This window comes from Myotis daubentonii, chromosome 1 (assembly GCF_963259705.1).
Source record: "Myotis daubentonii chromosome 1, mMyoDau2.1, whole genome shotgun sequence".
Classification (NCBI taxonomy): Eukaryota; Metazoa; Chordata; class Mammalia; order Chiroptera; family Vespertilionidae; genus Myotis; species Myotis daubentonii.
The window spans coordinates 204,616,534-204,634,508 of NC_081840.1; the positions used below are offsets into that span (position 1 = coordinate 204,616,534).

At 37.3% G+C, this 17,975-nt stretch overlaps 1 protein-coding gene across 1 annotated transcript in view; it reads left to right on the plus strand.

The window, feature by feature from the left end:
- The window catches only part of LOC132227476 (cytochrome c oxidase subunit 7B2, mitochondrial), a 98,533-nt gene that overhangs the window by 45,989 nt on the left and 34,569 nt on the right, over positions 1-17,975 (plus strand). The gene's annotated exons all lie outside the window — the stretch shown is intronic.

A 17,975-nucleotide genomic window follows, 5' to 3' on the forward strand; every position in this document is an offset into this window, starting at 1 on the left:
GGCATCTAGGATTTAGTAAATATCCATGTTCACCTTATCTGTGTATTCTTTATAATATTTCTACTTCAGTCTTTCAAAATGAGGAGTTCTGACATTTTGGACCTTTCTTCACTTATAAATAATGAAATGGTTTATTAATATTATTGTTGTTCTCCATACATTACGTTGTTCTTTGGTATTTCTGAAATGTGGCAACAGACAGCATGAGGCAGTATAAGAACACATAAAGCAGAATGTTACCAAAAAACCCTTATTGGATATTTGTCATTACTTTTGTAAGAGTCCCCTCTCATCCTGATAATGAATTCTCTTTCCAAAATCATACATTCCTGACTTTTATAAAAAAGTGTATGCTTATAGTGAACTATTAATATTTGATGAATATAACTTGATGATTGCATTAGATTTCCAAAAGAGATCAAGGACATATAATAATCAAGAAACAGCTATGAATTTGCAAAGGAGTTTGATTTAAGTGGTGAGTTTTTTTCCCTTACTTTCTAATATCCTCATAAGTTACATAGGGAGAGATTTCTTTTTCTGCCAGTAGTTAGAATGTATAGAGAAACCATATGGTTTATTTTAGCCTATGTCAGTCTTCTAAATTCTCTTTTACATACTGTCTCAAGACTAATAACTACTATGATGGCAATCAAGTTGTTTTCAATAACTTATATCTATATTTATATGTTTGGATTAGATCTCATTTTTATGTTGCACAGGCTCCCCAGGTGAGAACCATGAATACCAGTATATGAGAACATTAAAAAATATTCAGTAAAATTGTGCAGAGTGACAATTGTTATGATGAGATGATTCCTAGAAATGTGGTTAAGGTTCTGTGTTGACTTCATATTAAATATAATTGCAAAGTATGTGTTATGGGCTGAATGTTTGTTTCCCCAAAGTTCATGTGTTGAAATCCTGACTTCCAATATGATGATATCAGGAGGTGGGGCTTTTAGGAGGTAATTAAGTTTAGATGAGGATGTGATGGTGGAACATCCATAATGGAATTAGTATTACAAAAATTATAGCTATAAATAATAGAACAAGAGGACGAGACTAGAGTTCTCTGTGAAGACACAACCAGATTGGACACTCTACAAGCCAGGAAGAGAGCTCTCACTAGGAACCAAATTGGCCAGCACTTTGATCTCAGTGTTCTCAGGCTCCAGAACTCTGAAATAAATTTCTCTTGTGTAAGCAACCCAGGCTATGATATTTTGTTATAGCTGCCTGAGCAGATTAATTAATGCAGTATGAATTAGAAGCCAGGGACAATTTGAAAAAATTCAAATTTTTTTTCTAAGGTTGGTTACTAAACTCACATCTTCCTTCAAGTGTCAATAAAGAATGACAACCAAATAACCAATAGTGGGCATTACTAAAAAGATGATCTGTTAGGAAATAGAATGTTTGGAAAATGTAGTGCAGATATTTTTTATAACGAAAAAATATATTTTTTATAACTAAATCGCAGCGTGAAAAACTTGGTTAAATAGAATGCCTTTTGAACAGTTTTCTAATTACTTGGATCTTTGATCAAAGTTGAGTTGAATTTCCTTTGTGACTCAATCATTGTTGAAAGTTTTCTTCAACTAATGCTTATTTTCTGTTGCTTAATATCAATCATTGATAAATATTTTTTTGGATTTGGAAAAAATATATTTTATATATATTTTATTTATACTCTGAAGCAGATTTCTCATTCTATAGTACTGTAAAGGTATAAAAATTGAAAATGTATAGTTATTTATTTGTAATGGAATTGTCCAATATTGTTTTTGTGTGTGTATCATTTGCCACTTTATATCACTAAAGGAAATCAGAAATTTCTAGATAACTAGAGTTTTCACGCATATTTTATTTTAAAAAGAGTATTTTAAATCTCATTTGCTAAAAGTATTTTTCAGTATTTCAATTTATAATGAAGAGATTAAAACTTCCATCATAATAGTTATTAGTCTGGAGACAGTATGTAAAAGATAATTTAGGAGATTGACATAGGCTAAAATAAACCATATGATTTTACATATATGTGGAATCTACTGCACAAAATAAACAAACAAAACAGACTCATGGATACAGAGAACAGACTGGCAGTTGTCAGAGGGAAGGGATTTTGGGGGGGGAGGGGGTGAAAAGGTGACAGGATGAAGCAGTACAAGTAGGTAGTTGCAGAATAGCCAGAGATGTAGATTGCAGTATGGAGAATGTTGTCAATAATCTTTAATAATAAAAGCATAATATGCTAATTAGACCGGACAGTCGAATGACCTTCCAGGTGTCATTCTAGACCAATGATGGCGAACCTTTTGAGCTCGGCGTGTCAGCATTTTGAAAAACCCTAACTTAACTCTGGTACCCTGTCACATACAGAAATTTTTTGATATTTGCAACCATAGTAAAACAAAGATTTATATTTTTGATATTTATTTTATACATTTAAATGCTATTTAACAAAGAAAAATCAACCAAAAAAATGAGTTCACGTGTCACCTCTGACACGCATGTCATAGGTTCGCCATCACTGTTCTAGACTAAGCTGTGGGGACCAAAGCAGAGGCGGTTAGGGGCGATCAGGCAGGCAGGCGAGCAGTTAGGGGTGATCAGACAGGGAGGCAGAGTGGTTAGGGGCAATCAGGCAGGCAGGGAGGCAGCGAGCAGTTAGGAGCCAGCAGTCCTGGATTGCGAGAGGGCCCGACTGCCTGTTTAGGCAGTCGAACATCTCCCGAGGGGTCCCAGATTGCAAGAGAGTGCAGGCTAGGCTGAGAGACTCCTGCCCCCCATGCACAAATTTCATGCACCAGGCCTCTAGTGTAGAGATAACTGGGTATGGTGCCAGGTGGGTACTTGGGTCAGCAGGGGAACCACTCTGTATAACATTTCATAACGTTCAACTGTAGAACATTTCATAATGTTCAACTGTAGAGTGCATGGTTTCTGGCCACTTTGCTGTACATCTGAAATTGGTGCAGAATTGTACTGAATATAAACTGTGGTTGAGAATAAAAAAGTTGTGTTTGTGTATCTCAAAACAGTTACTGCATTTTTTTATGACTTTGAAAGCAATCCATTTTCATATAGGATGTTTACAAACTAGAAGAACATTTGGTTTGCTAATTTTGCTACCATAAACAATGTTGCAACAAATAGCTTTGTACTACAGTTGTGTCTATGTGCAAGTATACATTAAAGTAGAAATTATGTGCATTTGTAATTTTGGTAGATGCTTCCAAATTTTAAGTTATAATGTCATACACATTTCCACTAGCAATATATGAGAATACCCATTTTTTTACACCATGCTTCATCAACACAGTGTTTTCAATTTTTTGAATCTTTACCAATCTGTTGAGGGGGAAAAAAGGAGATGTTTTCAATATGATTTTGATTTTTATTTCTCTTATTATGATTGAGAATATTTTCATGTTTAAGAATTATTCATATTTTCATTTTGAGAAATTATTAGAAGTTTATATACTTGCCCATTTTTTCAGGGATTTTTTGGAAAGATTTGGAGATTTGTACATTGTTTATGGTATTAGTTGCCATTACATTTTTAATTTGCTTGTCTTTTGATATTATTCCTATAGGATTTTGCCATTCATTACATTTTTTAAAGAAATTACCTTTAAAAAATATGTGTTTAATGAACAGTATTGCCTCTAGATTATTTTAAAATTTTTTCATGGCTTCCTTTAATAATTTTATGAAGATTCATTTCATATACTTAAATCTTTGAGTCATTGAGGATTTATACTGTTGAACTGATGAGGTAGAGTCATAATCAAGGGGAAAAAGAATAGTGTTGGAATAATAATAATTAGAGTAAAATACTTGTGAAAGAAAGATGCATGAAAGCAATCAAATTGGCAAACTAGTGGCCCTAACATCTTTTATTGAAAAAATCCATCTTTTTATGTGTATTTGTAATGCCACCTTTTTTCATATGTAAATATAGGTGTTAACATTTTTTGCAAAAGAGTACTAGTAAAAGTGGGTGCATGTTGAGGTAGAGAAAGAGTTCTTCCAAGGATTTGTAAATAGATTATTTATAGACACCATGATATATACTTACTCCATGGTCACCAAATGATTGTTATGAATTGAGAGACATTGTTATTGCATAATGTTCAACAAAACTGAATTATGATTCTTGACATAGTTTTTTGATTTTAAAAAAGATGAGTCTTGGCAGCATGTCACACATATGAAAAAATAAATATGTTCTCTTCAGAGGGGAAAAAAGTAGTGATGAAATGATCATTTGATGTTCCCCGTATAGTCTGAAAATGTACTTTGTTTTTATTTGTACTTTTTAAGTTTTTTAAAACTAAATATATGGACCAGGATATGGTATTTTTTAAATGTCACATGTGCACTTGAGAAAAATTTGTGTTCTGCTGTTGTTTGGTGAATTATTTTATAAATTTCAATTTGGGCCGGATGGTTTATAGTGATATTCAAGTTATTTCTATACTTAAAAATTTCCTGATTAATTTTTCTGTCTATTACTGAGAGAAGAGTGTTGAAGTTTACAATTATAATTGTGGATTTTTAATTTTCTCCTTTCATCTCTATCAGTCTTTATCTAATATATTTGAAGTTCTTTTGTTAGCTTCCTGTACATTTAGAATTGTTTCATATTCTCAAAGAATTGATCCCTCTGTAATTATGTGATGTTCCTCCTCATATCAGATAACTTTTCTTAGTCTTAAAACTACTTTGACATTAAAAAGGTTACAGCAGCTTCTTCTATTTTCTGTTTTCATGGTATACATATCTCCAAGTCCAGTTGTTGTGTCACTAAAAACACTGCTGCATATGATCACTCTTGTTGCTTATTGCATTGTGTCCTAATTTATGTCAGTTCACCTAAAGGCTGTAAAATGTAAGATCAAATATATTTAAGGTTAGTTTGGGATTTACTGAAAACTTCAAAAACTGTTTCTGCCAAATAGAGTTCATGGTTGTTGTTTTTTTCTTGAAAAGTAATTTCTGTCCAAAGGAATTATTTATGCTAACATTATTTTCTGTGGTGAAAGGGACTGAATTCTCTCTAGTGCATCATTCCAAGTGCCTCTCATGACTTCTACCTCATGATTTTCTATTGAGGTTATGTGACACCTTGTTAAAAATAATTAATTGACAATCTGTATTTGAGTTGAATTCAGAACAAAAGAGCGTCAACTAAAACAACCAGGTGGTAACTCAGAGGTGGTTTTCAGGTAAACAAGGTCAGCATAAGGTAGTGACTGTAACCTTAGTATGCATAAAACCTACTTGAAGAACTTGTTAAAATTCAGATTCCCAGGCTTCAACTGTATTAATTGTGGTTGACTGTGCCGTGGACTGTTGAATATAAATCTTGACTTTTACCTTAAGATTGACTACTCTTTGAGATATACTGCTTAACTGTTTTTATGTTTTAGCAGAAACCAAATCATCAAATTAGTTAGAGAATTATTTTAGTCTGAGTACCTAACAGTCTGCCTTGAAGAAATGGTGCAATTGCCTGTTGGAATGAAGGCATTTAGGCAAGATCTGGAATTTGGCCTTGTATATTTTAATCCCTATTTGGGACTAGATTGGGATTTCTTGACACAGCTCTGCTTTACTTTAGCATTTAACCATGGTTACATTTTTATTTGTTGCTTTTATTGCTTTCTCTACCTCCAGGCTATAAATTCCTTGAGATTGAGGTGCTACTCTACTTCTAGCCCTTAGCAAAGCTGCTTAATTCACATATGAAGAACCAATGAAAGGGGTGTGATCCTCAAGTGGTGTCACAAAAGGGGCTTTTGATGAATAAAGGTGGATTTGGGAGTTCTCAGAATCACCCTCATTTTATAGTTTTTTGCTATGAGAAGTCGTCATTTAATATTTGTATTATGCAAGAAACTCTGTCACTTGTCAGCCAAATGAAGCTAATATGTTTTTTAAAGGTTTTGTTTTTAAAAAGGGCAAAATTTGAGGTAAGTGTGAACATGTCTAATGAGTGACTCTGAAAACATTTATTTTAGTCATTTATTCAAAAATACTTGTTGAATACCCATTATATAAAACACCATATATTATATTAATAGGTAGAAATAATGGTGTCTTTGTTTTTGAAACTTTCAGTGTCTGTGGAAGAAACACAGCCAAATGAGTAACTAAAACAAAATGTGTGCTATCCACAATGGCATGTCTGAAATGGTTAGCACAGAGCCAAGGGTTTGTGTCTATGGCACAGATAAGACTGAGATGCCATCATTGGTACTTTTCGATGATAACAAAATGTGTGCACTCATTGATCATAGTAATAAGCACATTTCTGTTATTTTGGTTTTCCATTCCACTGAAAGATGCTTAAAGTCTAGGAGTCTGTCTTCGTGCAAAGTATTCTTTACAATTCACTGCAATATTCTGAACATAGCAGACCTTCAATAAAAAATGCTAACGAACATTCTTTCTGCTTTCTCCTGCATGTGCTGAGATTAATGTCAGTTGATTCGATAAAGGTGACTGAATACATACAGGGGCATTGAACTATTGAGAATTGACATACAAGTTTTCTCTCCACTCATTCTCACTTGTCCAGCCATTCTGGATGTTTTCAAACAATCCATTCCTGCATGGATGTCAGTGCAAGTTACCCCTTGGAAGGGGCATAACAAGATGCACTGGAAGCCACCACGCAGTACTTTGCAAAAAAAACCCAAAAAACTCTTTTGCAATTTTTAGTGTTTCTGAAATTTAAATTTCTAATTAGGTCTTTCCTATGTTCTGCTGAGAAATGCGTAGGTTCAAAGCTTTATTCAAATGTCTCATACAAAGCAAGATCTGAAGCTTAGGGAAAAACATGTTTGAAGAGGGTCTGGATAGGGTGACGCTCCAACTCTTCTCAATAGCAAAGCTCCAAACTACTGATATGATTAGAGAATATGTCCTCTTTCAGCTGCCCCAGTTTGAGGCTTGCTTTTCCTCCATCTTCTTGTTTTTCTTTAAATTTCACTGAGCCTGACACTACAACCCGACTTTAAGCCCTTTGTGCTATTTTTGCTTTAACTCATCATGTTTTCTTAAGAGGGGAAAGTATTTCAGAAAGTGCTATATACTTTGTGACCTAGGATCATGCCTTGATTATATAATTATTCAGAGTGTTTAGAGCCCTAGCTAGTGAATTAAAGTTGCCTAATTAAAGAATGACAGAAGAAAATGTACAGTGAAAATGTTGATACTGAGTTTATTCAGCTTGTGGTAGGGGAGAGGTCATAGACTTAGGGGATTGATGAGGGAAATGTGAACCTAAGCTTGGCTATTTGCATTGTAGCTATACTTAAATCCGCAGTCCCAATGTCCTCATCAACAGAAAGAGGATAATGATTCTACCTGTACCTCAAAGTGTTTTTAGAACGGAATAAAATAATTCATGCAAATCGCATAGCAGAATGCCTGGCTCTTGGTAAACATTTAAATAACTGTTGGTTCCTTTCTTATTCTTTCTGTTGTCCATCCATACACATACCCATCAAAATAGACTCTAGCAAAGAATGGTAACATGTTATTCTTTAACCACTTATTCTGTATAATTGAGGTTTAATTGCTTTCCCTCAATGTTCCTTTTTCTTGTCTGGCACTTCTTTTAACTTCTTACTTATGACCTGTTGTCTGAGCTGAGGTTGAATCATTCTTTGTCTCCATACACTAAATCTAAAAGGCAAAATGAAGCAAAATCCTGAGTCTGCTACTCACTTTAATTTGTTTATTTTTATTTAAATTGATTTCAGAGAGGAAGGGAGAGGGAAAGAGAGAGAGAAACATGAATAATGAGAGAGAATCATTGATCTGCTGCCTCCTGCACGCCCCCTACTGGGGATCAAGCCTGCAACCTGGTAATGTGCCCTTGACTAGAATCTAACCCAGGACCCTTCAATCTGCAGGCCAATGCTCTATACCAGCCGTGGGCAAACTACGGCCCGCGGGCCAGATCCGGCCCGTTTGAAATGAATAAAACTAAAAAAAAAAAAAAGACCGTACCCTTTTATGTAATAACTAGGAGCCCGGTGCACGAAATTCGTGCACTGGGTGTGGGGAGAGGGGGAGTGTCCCTCAGCCCAGCCTGCCCCCTCTCACATACTGGGAGCCCTCAGGCGTTGACCCCCATCACCCTCCAATCGCAGGATCGGCCCCTTGCCCAGGCCTGACGCCTCTGACAGAGGCGTCAGGCCAGGGCAGGGGACCCTCATTTCCCCCCATCACTGGTTCTGCCCCCAGCCCAGGCCTGATGCCTCTGGCCCAGGCGTCAGGCCTGGGCAGGGGACCCCCCAGACCCCTCCGAGGCCTGGGCAGGGGACCCCCCAGACCCCTCCGATTGCTGGCTCTGCCCCTTGCCCAGGCCTGATGCCTCGGCCAGAGGCGTAGACCCCCATCACCCTCCGATCGCCTGATCGGCCCCTTGCCCAGGTCTGACGCCTCCGCCAGAGGTGTCAGGCTTGGACAGGGGACCCCCATCTCCCCCCGATCACTGGCTCTGACCCCCGCCCAGGCCTGTGGCCTCTGGCCCAGGAATCATGCCTGGGCAGGGGACCCCCATCTCCCTCTGATCGCTTGCTCCACCCCCCGCCCAAGCCTGACGCCTCTGACCCAGGCTTCAGGCCTGGGCAAGGGGACCATCATATCCCCCCAATCCCCGGCTCTGCCCCCCACCCAGGCCTGATGCCTCGGCCAGAGGAGTTGATCCTCATCACCCTCCGATCACCAATCACCGGATCGGCCCCTTGACCAGGCCTGAGGCCTCCGGCAGAGGTTTCAGGCCTGGGCAGGGGACCCCCAGCTCCCTGCGGTTGCAAGCTCCGCCCCTGCCCAGGCCTAATGCCTCTGGCCTAGGCATCCGGCCCGGGCAGCGGGGACCCGCAGCTGCAGCGGCCCCGCGATCGCGGACTCCGCTTTAGGCCCAGGCAAGGGACCCCTAGCTCCCGGGACTGCCAGCTTCGACCTTGCCCAGCTCCCATCGCTGGCTCCACCCCTACTTCCTGCTATCACTGGCCAGGGCGGAAAAGGCACCTGATTCTCCAATCATGGCTGGGGGGCACGGCAAAGGCGGCCCCAAGGCCGCCTTTGCCCTGCCCCCCAGCTCTTAGCTCCCCCCTGGGTTTCCAATCACTGTCAGTGGCGGGGGGCTTCTTCCTGCTTTCCCTTTCGCCTCCCTGCATTGTGCCTACATATGCAAATTAACCGCCATCTTGTTGGCAGTTAATTTGCATATAGCCTTGATTAGCCAATGAAAAGGGTAGCATTGTATGCCAATTAACATTTTTCTCTTTAATTAGTGTAGATGTTTACTTTGAATTTATATTAGTTCACACAAACACTCCATCCATGCTTTTGTTCCAGCCCTCCGGTCCAGTTTAAGAACCCATTGTGGACCTCGAGTCAAAAAGTTTGCCCACCCCTGCTATACACTGCACCAAACCAGCTAGGGCAACCACCCTCTTTTAAAAGGCTCACAAACAAGCTCCAAGGCCTTCAGAGAAGGATCTCAGTAAGTTGTGAGAGAACAGCAACTTCTAGTTCTTGTCCATATGCAGCCAGTATTACAGTGGAAACATCATCATTAAAATGTCCATACTATCCAAAGAAATCTACAGATTCAGTGCAACCCCTATTAAAATATTGACAATATTTCACAGATGTAGAACAAATCTCCAAAAATTTATATGGAACCAAAAAATGACCCCTTATAGCCACATCAGTCTTGAGAAGGAAGAACAAAGTCGGAGGATCACAATACCAGATATCAAGTTATACAAAAAGCCACTGTAATCAATACAGCTTGGTACTGGCACAAGAACAGGCCTATAGATCAACAGAGACCCCAGAAATAGACCCAAGCCATTATGCTCAATTAATATTTGACAAATGAGGCAAGAACATACACCAGAGTAAAGACAGTCTCTTTAATAAATGGTGTTGGGAAAATTGGACAGATACATGCAAAAAAAAAAAATGAAACTAGACCAATTTACACCAGACACAAGAATAAACTGAAAATGGATTAAAAGACTTAAATGTAAGTCATAAAACCATCAAAGTCTTTGAAGAAACCATAGGCAGCAAAATCTCAGACATCTCTCATATCAATATGTTTATCGATATATCTCCTAGGGCTAAGGAAACTAAGAAAATAACTGGGACTACATCAGATAAATATTTATTTTACAAATAAAAATATAGGATGCCTGATTAAATTAGAATATTAGATAAACAATGAATAAATTTTTAGTATAAATGTATCCAAAATATTTTATCTAGCAACCCTCTTCTAGAGGGCAACATGGCATTTTTTTCAATGAATCTCTGACTCAATTTGCCCTTTTTTTTGCTGAGTATGTAAGGAATAGAGAAATTATCAGCACAGTCCAAAAAAGGCTAATATGCAAATTGACTGACCAGCCAAATGACCAGTCGTTATGACACACAATGACCATCTGGGGGCAGATGCTCAACAAAGGAGCTGCCCCCAGTGGTCAGTGCACTCCCACAGGGCGAGTGCTGCTCAGCCTGAAGCCGGGCTCACGGCTGGCAAGCTCAGCAGTGATCGCAGGAGCCTCTCCTGCCTCTGCAGCAGCTCTAAGGATGTCTGACTGTGAGAGGGCACAGGCTGGGCTGAGGGACCCTCCCCTTCCCGCAAGTGCACAAATGTTGTGCACCAGGCCTCTAGTAATGAAATATAGAAAGTTATTTGCCACACACATGATTGCTGATTTAAAACCATGTAAAAGTAATCCTTTCAATGCACATAGGATTGAAAGGTAGACTACTCCAGGTACCTTTTATCTTTGGATAGGTTTCTCTGGAAGCCTAATTTTAAGCCCTGCCAGAATTCCCCTCAGGTATTGGACTTCACAGTTTTATAGGACTAAGTCCTTAAGCTCATCAGTCTCTAAAGTTCCAGTAATTTTACTACAGATAGTTCTTGGGATAATTTAAGCAAGTCCCATAGTCCTCTAATTTCCTTTTCTAAAACTTCTTTACAGAATAACTCAAGCATGAGACACTTTAAATGTGACAACCTAGTTTTCAGCCTCTCCTGTGGTTAGAAACCCTTCTGGCTTACCTTTGGCGAGCTAACTCAAAGTAGGAATCCCTCAACTAAATTGCAGAACTAGAATTCATTCTTTGTTTCTTGAAAAACATGTATGAAGTGACAGTAATGTTGGAGGTGGTGATTACCTGACTTATAATTAGAGTTGTGTGCTCCAAAAGACCATGTATAAAGACCTGGAAACTTATGCATGATTTTCTCAACATCAGCACTTCTATAATAACAGTGTTCATTTGACATTTTATGAAAGAAGCCATCGTAACTAGCTAAGTAAGTATGTTCTTGTCAATTGACACGTTCCAAGATGTGTTCTATACATTCAACCTAAATCCCTTTTCTAGTCCTGTATAGGTATCTCCTTTAGACTACTTGACCTACCCATGTGACATGCAGTCTAAACAACTTATTACAACCCCAGCAATTGCACTGGCCCTTCAGACTGACACACCTGCCTGGTTTGTTGTATTTACACAAATGAAAACCACCTCAGACTGATCTTTCATTATAGAGGTAACTTCTCTGATGGTTGCTGTCTATCAAAAGGTCCTCTTAAAGTCGAAACGAACAGTCTCTAGGAAAGGGCTGTCTCTATTGACATGGTGCCTGGAGCTCACTTTTCTGAGAGTAAGTATATCTGCTTTAAGCTCTAAAGTCCTATGCATACAAAAGGATACACAAATTTTGTATAAGTTCCTTATCTTCCTGGCAAAGATGCCAGTCCTTCTGTGTATTAGTATTAGGTACTTAATTTGGAGCCTCAGTTGTTCCTCAGTCTTCTCATACTTACTCATTTTTAATGTATTCTGTCAGATGGGGTGGGGAAAATCAGAAATATCATTAAACTAAATTATTGAGGTGAATCTAACTTTGATAATGAATCAATGAATGTTAAAGAGAGCATTTAAGATCTAGTTTGGGTGACTTCACTGCCAAATACTTCATTTGGGTTATGCAATCCCATTGGAGGTTGCCAATGCTTAATGAATCATATTCTCCTTGGCTTCCTGCAATCTAGAATGGGAGTAATTGATTTTGAGAATATCTTGCAAAAGTACCTGGTTCAAATAATAGCGAAGTAACTTGAAAAGCATCTACTCTGGGGCAGTGTAGACCCCTTATTATATTTTTGGTTAGCATCTGAAGGTCAACATCTTTGGCAGTCTAGCTAAGAACCTGGAAGATTCTAAGCAAAGTATTTACCATTCTAAAGGATCCCTGGTCTTTCAAGGATACAATAGGAATTCTTAATACAGATGCTGAAACCTAATTCTGGAAATTAATCAGTCATGTTATTTGGATCTTCCTGATAACTACAATATTTGGGGGTTTTAAGATACTCTTTGGCTCAGTACCCATTTGAACTATGTTATATTATGTCATGAGTATATACTAAAAACAGAATTGAAAATAGCTGTTAATTATAATACCATCTTTTCTTGAAGAGTGTAGTAAAAGGTTGGTGATATACCAATAAGCATCACTAGGTGCAAGTTGAAACTTGTAGGCAGGAGGTCAGCAGTTGGGTCCCCTGTACTTTCAGTGACCTTTGGAAAGGCACACTTGGGTGATAGTGAACTATTTGCTCCATGAGTTTGGATCCCAGGAGAGGGACTCCAACATCTATTGTTTTCTTTAGGGCAAATGTGAGAAAGACCTTTCATGGGAAGAAATGGACAGTTTGGGCTTAGGTACTAGCTATTTAGTTGAGTGTTAGAAAACCTGCTGTCCAGCACTTTGAGATCTTTGAGAGTCCTAGTCTCTTTGGGAGTTTAGTTCTGAAGGTAGAGAGCACTTAGTCCTAGCAAACAAACTGCAAAGCAGTCCAGAAGAATTTCCCAAGGTCATTTGCTAGATAAATCTATCCAATGTGAAGTAAGAGACAAATGGAAACCTGAAGGTCAGTCTAGAATCACCTACAAATCTATTTAAAAAACTCACTTTTGTTCAGAATCATATTATTTTGTTAACATTGGAATTGTAAAATGTCATGTATTTTATGATACTATTTTTACGCAAAGCCTGGATAATTAATTAGTATGGAATATTAAGACATTAGGGATTAGCTGAGGCTAACATGAGTTACCCTATGAAATGGACTGAAGTATACAATGGAATTCCACTCTCACTAAATAAGTTTTGGAGAAAAAAAATCAGAAAACTGAGAATAGACTAGGGTTTGATTCATAAGCAAAAATAATTAGGTGTTTCATCAGCAGAGCATGGGATTGATAAATGGTTTCAAATGATGATCAGGCATGTGTCCAAAGCTCATCCACTAGTGTTTCCCTCAGTAGACCCCAGGGCACCGCTAATGTATTGCTTTCTTTAAACAGATTTGTCTCGGGAATAGTAAGAAGCTTAGTTTGGAAGTGCCAGGATGATATAGAGAACTAGAACAGATATGGGCCGAAAATAATTAGAATGTATTGGATGGTGAGATCACCAAAGGCAGAATATAATATAGATTGGCATGACTGATTGTGTGACATAGCACAGTCTTGAAGTGGTAGTGACAATGGAAAAGAAGCAACAATAAGACAAACATAGCAGTTGTAAAATAATAAATTACCTATGTACATAAATTTTAGTTTTGAAGATTGAGTGACCCAAGTTATTGATAAAAAATATCATTCAAAATACTGCAAATGTTATTTATATGAATAAATGACTTAGGAGTCTGATTCTTCAGGGGCTATTTAGCTATCTCCCTCCAAATGAAATAAAACCCATACATTTAGGGTACAAACTGAGAGTCATTTACAGAGGCTAGCCTTAGGCTAGGGCTTAATAAGCATTTGCCAAGTAAGTTAATAGAATCACAAAGAACACACCCAACACAGAGGAATTGCTTACTCTATTCCTGCCTCAAATTTCTCTGTTTCTTTATTATAAGCAGATGTTGTGGTATAAAGATGTGCTTAGATGGCAGATATAAAAATTATAGACATTATATGTTTTCACAGAAAGTATACTTGATTTTAAGATGTTATTGTTGAAGCCAGAATATTTTTGCTGTCCTTTTAAAAACGAACTTACAAAAATATTTTTTTATGAAAAATGTACAATAACCTTATTTTCTTTAATTACTAAGTGTCAATTCCAGAGAGGGTTTCACCTTTCTCATGTTGTTTTTTTGTTTTGTTTTCTTTTTTTAATGCCTTCTGAAGTTATTACATTTTTCTTATTGGATTTATGATTTGAATAGATTTAGAGGAAGTAACTTAATTATTCCTTGGACTAGAGTGTGTTCTTGTTATAAATGAGTAAATATATGTATTCACCAAGCACCCATAAGAATGCAGGCTTGTAGTAATTGGATCCTACCTTCCAAAGGTTGAACATTTTCTAGGGAGAAAAGCCAGTTAGCCCAGAAAACCAGGATATAATCAGTATGTGTGGGACCACAGGAAGGAGAGGTCACTTCTGGATTTAGGGGATGAGTGGTATTCAGTGAAGGCATTATGGAGGTATTGACATTAAACCTGAAATTTAAGTGATGGAGAGAACTGTACATAGTAAATGAGAAACAAATGAACATTTGATTCAAAGGAATAGGATGAATAATCCTTTTAGTGAGACAAGTAAGCTGTTTTGAGAAATAAGCAGTTACTCTGCTTTAACAAATAGGTAGATAAGCCATATGTGGAGATGTAATGAAATCTAACATGATAAGAATAATACATAGTAATAAATACAATGAAAATAATGAAACCCATATTGAACACTCACTAGATTTAATATTTTGTGTTTAGTACTTTGTATTTTGTTAGGGCTGCTATCATAGAAACCCATAGGCTAAGTGACTAATAAACAATAGAAATTTAGTCTCAGATTTCTGGAGGGTAGATGAAGTTCAAGATCAAGGCAGCAGCCAATTAGGTGTATGGTGGGAGGCCTCTTCCTGATTTCATAGACAGCTGTCTTCACCCTGTGCCCTCCCATGGTGGAATGGCTGTCACGTAGTATTTAAAATTTCAGCATCTCTTGCACTGTTTGCTAAACCTGAACTTTCAGAATGCTAGTAGGATACACTTTAATTGAATCTATAAAAGTAATTCCCCAAAGAGTGTACTCTGACCAGTTTACAGAAACCAATTCAGGATTTACAGAGAGAGAGAGAAAACACACACACACACACACACAAAAAAAAAAACTCTGAAAACTACAAGTCTTCTCTTTCTCAGCTTAATGTTTAGAGTGCAGGTGAAGCTTTAGTGATTCACTTGGATGACAATTCATATTTTTTCCCTTGGATTGGAAGAAACATATTTTTCTCTGATGTTCAAAGATCATGACACTATTAATGTCATGAACTAATATGCCCACCAGAAATAGCTCATTCTAAGGTAATACAGATAACTCAAAATAATGTTTTCATTCTATAAACAATTGCAGCATTCCTTGATAGTAAAAATTTTTAAATCTGTATGTGTATACATATATATATATAATTTGGTAATGGTTGTTTTTACCCATCACTAACATAACAAGTTGGGAGAGGCACAGTATTGATCTGTTATGTTCTATGATTCAAAAGTTTTATTTACTTGTTTGTTTTTGGACTTTTCTATACCTTGGTCTTAACTGGTAGGAATGCAGGTAGATAATTGACTAGTCAAACAAGAGGCAAGCATCCAAAGAGAAGTAAATGGCCTCAATAATATATACGTTAGCTAATCAAACTTCTAATTTTTGAGCGTTGATTGGATTCACAGGCCGTGAAATGGAGTCCTGTAAGTTTTTTTTATCTAAACCTCAACTTAATTTTGCTTCCCAGTAAAAAACTTTGTGAAGTTTAGAAACCACATAGTAAGATAAAACACACCAGGGCGACTTAGGGCCTGAAGCAGAAAGTAGAACAAGCAGACATTTGGAAAACTAGCTGAGTCAGCATGGTGCTTGTTAGAAATGGTAGCCTTCACACCTAAGTCTCTCTACAGTTATGAGGACCAATAATTTTGTTCCATATATCATTCATGGACTTAGGTCAACAAAGTTTTTTTGCTTTGCACTGTGATAGAATCATGCTTTCTATGAATTTCTCATGGTTTTCTGTAGTATGTCACTAACCTGGGAAATATGAATTTACTAATAGTTTTGCTTTAATTTTTTAAAAATATATTTTTTGATTACAGAGTGGAAGGTACAGGGAGAGAGAGATAGAAACATCAATGATGAGAGAGAATCATTGATCAGCTGCCTCCTGCACGCCCCCAACCAAGGATTGAGCCCACAACCTGGAATGTGCCTTTGATCAGGATTGAACCCAGGACCCTTCAGTCCACAGGCCAATGCTCTATCTACTGAGCCAAACGGGCTAGGGCTTGCTTTAATTTTAATATTTCTTTTTTTGTGACAGTAAGCTTTATTTATTAATTATATATGTACTATATATTTATCAACATGTCAAGAATCAGTATTTTATTAATCTAGGGGATGCTAAGGATTCTAAAAATTATCACTGGTCAAAACATGCTAGCTAGAAGTACTTCTTAAATTTCTAACTTTTTATTTTAAATGTATTACTCTTTAAAATAGCTATTTCACTTTTTATATTTTTAAAACTAAGAAATGACCCCTTATACTAAAAAATAGCATGTTAGGATAAGTCTTTTACAGATACAGTAATGTCATCAAACTCTAAAAAGACAACTTTACCTCTATCATCCTGTCACATATAATGTTTTTATTGTCTGTCGTAGAAACAAAATTCGTTGTTCAATTTAGTTTTTAAATATTTTGTAATTCCATCATTGCTTGGTTCCATTTATATTGATTTTTAATTGGACTGAATATAAATGACCAATGATAGCAAACATGTTAAACTGTGGAATTTGGGGCTTTTCTCCTGATACATTTTCTACAATGCTATTCTAATTTCCCCTTTTTTATTTCTTTTCTTTTGCTCATGTTATTTTCTCAATTTGGAAACATTCTCTCCAAGTCTAAGTATCCAGCTCCATTTATTGAAAGTCTTGTTACCTGAAGTCTAAAGCTACAAGGGAGATAGCCATAGGGTGGCGAGTTAATATCATATTTAACAGTATTGGATGGTATACTTAAAGATTTGTTAGAAGGGTAGATATCTTAAATGTACTTACATAATAAAAGAACAGGATAAATAAATAAAAAAATAATTGGGGATCACAAGCCATACACGTTAGGACTAAAAGCCATCCAACAGAAATTGAGGAGAAGATACTTCAGGAACTGGATAAGTAAAAGCCACTAAACTAGAGTAGACTGAAGCCCCAGGAAAGAAAACAGGGAGCACACAGAGTAAGTAGAGCCAAGGAGGGTGTGAAAGTAACTTCAGATTTCATCTCCAGCCTCCTTGCAGATTAATGAAGTCCTGTTGAACAGGTGCTGAGGTCTTCAAATAGCAAGGCTCTGCCAAACACTGCCTCCTGGGATTCTTGCCTCAGATGTTGTCTGTGCAACAGAGTCTCTTCAGTATCCCTTCAGCACTTTACCGACATTCTCATTGTATTTTTACTTTTTAATTCAGTAAATATTGAGTGCCTGCAGTGTGCAAGGCATTCTTCCAGGAAATTTCTTATGAATCTTGATTGGTCTTCCATCCCCTCTAAAATCACACAAGAAGAATTTGCAATGATTAGATGATGGAGGAAGACCTCTGACTGTCCTGTCTGTGATATTTGTTAGTATCATCATCTTTATAAGCTCACAGCAGATACTTGAAGTCTAGGAACTTTCTCTACTATCCTACACATGGAGCATGAGTTCTTCGCTAGGATTCAAGTTTCTTAGATGTCTTATCCTGCTACCCTTACGCTCTTACGTCTGGTCACCTCCCTGGACCTGCTATGGTCTGTACTACCAAATGGACCTATAGACATGTCTTTCTCTAAGCAGGCAT